Raw genomic sequence first — 4839 nt, 5'->3', positions numbered from 1 at the left:
ACAGTGGCACACGCCGTCTCGACTTGCGTGGTCAGAAGGACCTTCTCGCCACTTGTTCATCGATGTATGCCCAGTTTCCGTTTAGCGAACTGCTACACGAGAGACCGGTGCCCCCGAGGAGCCCTCGGCAGGTTAGTTAGAGCCGTGGGCGAATATGTGCTCTGGCGCAATCGCTACAGGGCAGCCGTCCGTCGGAAGCGTTCGTGGCTACAGTGGCAGTTCTTAGCTCAGTTTAGGAGAACAATATTAAGCTTTCTTGAGTCCCAACTGACAATACTTGGCGAAGTCGAATTCCTGGGGCATTGGTCCTGCCCGTTCTTGAGCGTAGTAAACGGCAAAGTTAGATTGTCGGTGGTTTTCGCCGACCAAGAAGTGTTTTGAAATGTACATAATTTCCGGCCGTGCCATGGTCACATGTGGGGTTTGTCGAGAATATTTTCTGTCACGGCTACAGTATGCCTTGATTTGATCGGTTGTGATGCTCATACAGTAAAGAAAACAGTCCTGTTGGAAGGTGTTTAGGTCTTAGTGCTGTATGGTAAACTGAGCATGGTAGGTTTCAGTGCCTGTTTGTAACACTGTTTATTTCCTCAATCTGTTCTGATCAGCTTATTATCTGATACGGCTCATATTTGGACCCACGATATTAAACATATTTTTGGAATGGGGCGGAGTGCTTAAAGCTTGCTTGACCTCCGCCATGGGTTGGCCCGGTATTGCACTATCTCCGGGATCGGCCCGCTCACCCCCTCGGGGGTGAGAAAATTAGTCTAAAATGAGGTGAAAGTGTGATTGTACTAATCGTGAAATGTATGCTTTGTCTGGAACAGTTTCCTCACTCTGGTGTTCACCCGCTCGCCCGCCCCGGCTTAAGCGGTTTTTGCGTGCGCTCCCTCGCGTGCGCAGTGAATGTTTCTCCCTTCGTGCACTCGTGCTGCTTGCTGCAGCTCGTTGTTGGTGTGAATGCAATTTTTGACGGTGCTGTTAGCGTTTTTAGGGGCGAAGCTCCGTATGCCATGGTTCTGTCCATCCTCCGTTTGTTTGTAGCGTTGTAGTAGGGTGTGTTCAGATAAGGACAGACCAAGGGGGGTCCCGACTATTTTTTGTTTTGCACGAAATTTTTATATGAGCTGGGCAAATGTCTCTATAGAAAGGAATGAACCTTCGTTTTGCGGAAATTATCACGGATTTCTAGGAAAAAATTCGCGTTTCACAACAGGTGGAAAAAGGCAATTCTGCAACTTTCAGATTTCACAACTTTGGAGGCCTATCACTAAAAACTTAACGCATTGTGGACATCAGTGTTAATTTTTCGTAAATCTTCAGCAATAGTACTATCGGCCTACGGAAATTTAAATTTGTGTGGCTGACAGTACATTTTTGAAAAATTGCCAAACTTTGATTTTTGAGCGGCTGCCTCTGGCTGACCCCAAATTCAAGGGTCTTTTTTCGCAGTTTTCGCTAAAGTGCTGAAGCTGAAAATATTTCTCACAAGTCTATGAAAGGTTTTTCGCTAATTAAGCAAAAAGTTATGCGACTACACTGCATATTTATTTCGTTATAAAATCCCAAAAATGCCATAATTCCAAAACTAGCGAAAATTGCAACATTTTAGGGTCGTTTTAAAAAAAATAATCATCACCGATTTTTATGAAAATGATGAACTATACCCGGCCATGACTGCTAAATATTGTGCTACAAAAATATGTTGCATTATTTTGTTTTAAGTGAGAAAATTGAGCTTATTTTATTACCCATGTGTGGTCTTAACATCAATGTGTGGCGTTCTTATAATAAAATAAATTTAATAGACATATTTAGTTCGTAGCTCGCTTTTCTGGTTTTAATAATGACGATTGACCCAGCTTGTGTCTTTTTGACCGTTTTGAGTCACAGAAAAGCTGAGCTTGAATTTTCAGAGCTCCTCTGTCTGTGTCCCTACCAGTATATTGAGGCAGCCGGCGCCCGAGAGCGCGTACAAATGAAAGCTCGTGGTGTAGAGTGCAAATCTTTCTGCACGTCAACCATTTTAGTTCACATCATACCACGTGTCTAACGCAAAAGAGATTTAACTAGTATTTCCCTAACAGTACGGGAAAATGTTATTGTTGCGTTAGTGTGCCTAGACCCAATTGCTCGCTGCTTGGTGGTAGAGAAAGGGGGCCCGAAATGTGAGGTTCGCGTTTGTTTCTTTAAGGAAAATGATTATAACTTGCCCTAAGACTACTTGAGGGCCATATTTCGATGAAAATCCTGCAAAAATATCTTCCTATACTTTATTAATAATAAAAGCCTTCGTGTTACCATCTTCAACTGCGTACTTACCCTGATTTTCTTCCATCAAGCAACGAAATTTATGGACTAGAGTTGGTTACAATAATGTACAGGTGGCTCGAGCATTACCATTGTATGGGAATATTAAGACCGTTGCGGTCTTAATATTTCGACGAATTTATCATTCGCAGAAACGGGTTGAGATGGTGGGAATGAGGGAGTTATGAATCTACAAGAAGCACGTTCATGTTGCGCATTAAATAGTTTATTCACGTCACCTAGAATGAGTAATATCCATTCGGGCAATCAAATTTTGCACACTGCAGATTCACAACTCCTTCCACTCTGTGTCTGCGCACCGCGCTACGTACAGGAAATTCCCTTGGTCCGATTTCATGTGTTTGCACATGTGGGTTGCCTGAATACCTTGAACCCGTCTGGCAAGTTTCCATTCCTTCTTCTTCAGTTCTCTGAAGGCTTCCACTTCATTCTTCTCCATATGCAGTAAAAAAACCTTTTTAAGTATACTGGCTACAGTAGTAACAAGATCACTTGCGCACTGAATGACCTCGGTGGCGGGTGAACGCAGATTATGTAGTGTGGCTTGGTGTTTCACAAGGCCACCGACGCCGTCGCAGGCATTTTTGCCGTGCCCCGTTGCCGAAAAATCCCACTTGGTTGTCTGAAGCTGACTGCATTGCAATTCGGGGAGTTGGAAGCGGTTCTTAAAAGGGCAGCTGCTCCATCACTCACAAGTGTTAGTTTCGTGTAAATTGGAGCATAATCTTCAATGTGATCCTTGATTTTTCTCAGGGACTAGCAAGCATGTGCAGAGTCGTGGCAAACGACATCGCTAATTATTGCGTAGTTCCATGTCGACTTTCTTGTCGATACAACGCAAGTAAAGATGCTAACTTGCGTACTTTGCCAATGGTAAGGTTGTACTTCATCTGGGAGTACGATGGACCAATTTTCGGCAAAGTCAAAGTGGAAAACAATAGAACCCTTTTCACACCACTGTTTTTCCTCGTGTATGGCATTTGCTTGCGTGCGCGTGAGGTAGTTTTGAGGGATCCATTTTATGGTCACATTTTGAAATTCCTTTAGGAATGCTGGAGGCATCGTGGTCTTCTTCATTAGTTCACCTGATTCCCAATTAAGTAGCAAATACAATTTCTTCGTCCGGTGCTATGCCAAGAGTTCCCAGGCTGAGACCATGCTTCACAGGACATTGTTTGCACTCGCCTAAGAAGCATTTGGTGCTAGGCTGCGTGCACACACAGAGCGCCTGCACATCATCAGTCGACATCAAAGACCCCGACGCATTTTTTATCCCAATAAGGCATAGTTCGAAATTTGCACAATATCCCCATACACACCCCTCCCAATGCGGTGAGCATTTGACCCATTCTGGGCGCAAAGATATGAATTTTGTCAGACCAACCGCTGACAGCGGATTAGCAAGTTTGTAGACTGAGTATGTCTCTCGTAGCGACCGCGTCATGAAACGCTTCGAAATGAATTCGGCTTTTCCATCGATGCGCACGCGCACCACATCTTTCTTGTTTGGACTCTGTCTTGAACAGTCCAGCTCATCTTTTGTGCAGTATTCAAGGATTTTGTTGGTGTCTGCTTCACTCAATTTTTCTCTGCAGTACGGCTCCAAAAGGCTCCACAAACCTTATTCTGCAGCTATCTTCCTGGCCTTTAGAATCGCGTGCTTCGTTGCCTCTGGAATGAAGCGTTGCGCCTCTTTTATTGTTAGGCTCAGATGTATCAAGGATAGCAGACGGCAGCGCTCTCGAAAAGATGTGCACTTGATGTACGCTGTGTGTAGGTTTTTCTTCCAGCTGGCACAGGCGCAGCAACTGAATTGTGATGGAATGTCTTTAATACCGTATGCTGTGCGAATTCCGCATCGAATGTTTCTTGCAGCTGCTCTAGTAATTCCATTTGCCTTGCGCTTTGCGTACGAGAGTCCCTTCCCTTTGTTTACACTCCGAGGAGGCTTTAGTGGCGACACTGCTGACGGGGCACGAACGACTGCCTTAATGCTTTCCATAACTTCCTCTGTAGTCTGGAAACCCTCATTGGACTGACTGGATTCCTCTTCCATATGCTCAATGTCTTCCTTAAAGTTCCTAAAGCAATTCTGGCACACAAAGTGCGATTCATGCACTCTGAGCGCTGTGTCAGCTTCCAACACTTTCTTTAGATTGTCAATTCCCAAGTCTTTGACACTGCGGAAATTCCTTTGAAACCTGATCTTCCGCTTGTGTCTCTTTAAGTAGTCGGCGCAGCAATTTCGTTCAGGAAACTTCGCCATCAGAACTGTGCCACAGTGAGGTCTCTCGGTGACACAGTAGGTTACAGTGAGTATAAGGTACAATCACTTTGGGGTGAAGGTAGCGTCCAAGGAAGTTCTTAGTGCAATAACGAAAGTTCAGTAGCCGGATCGCAGCTGATGTCTTGACCCCAGGGTTTACGTGAAGAGAGCTGCTTGCAGTGGGCTTCTTACTTACTCCGCAATCTCTACCTTATCTGCTTACGAAATAACTTATTATT

The 4839-nt window shown here is 44.6% G+C and overlaps 1 pseudogene; it reads left to right on the top strand.

The window, feature by feature from the left end:
* The first annotated feature begins 574 nt into the window (after positions 1–574).
* Positions 575–747, top strand: LOC119375712 (U2 spliceosomal RNA; annotated as a pseudogene).
* The last annotated feature ends 4092 nt before the right edge of the window (positions 748–4839 follow it).

Source organism: Rhipicephalus sanguineus, chromosome 11, assembly GCF_013339695.2.
Source record: "Rhipicephalus sanguineus isolate Rsan-2018 chromosome 11, BIME_Rsan_1.4, whole genome shotgun sequence".
Classification (NCBI taxonomy): domain Eukaryota; kingdom Metazoa; phylum Arthropoda; class Arachnida; order Ixodida; family Ixodidae; genus Rhipicephalus; species Rhipicephalus sanguineus.
This window is presented reverse-complemented; position numbering and strand designations above follow the sequence as displayed.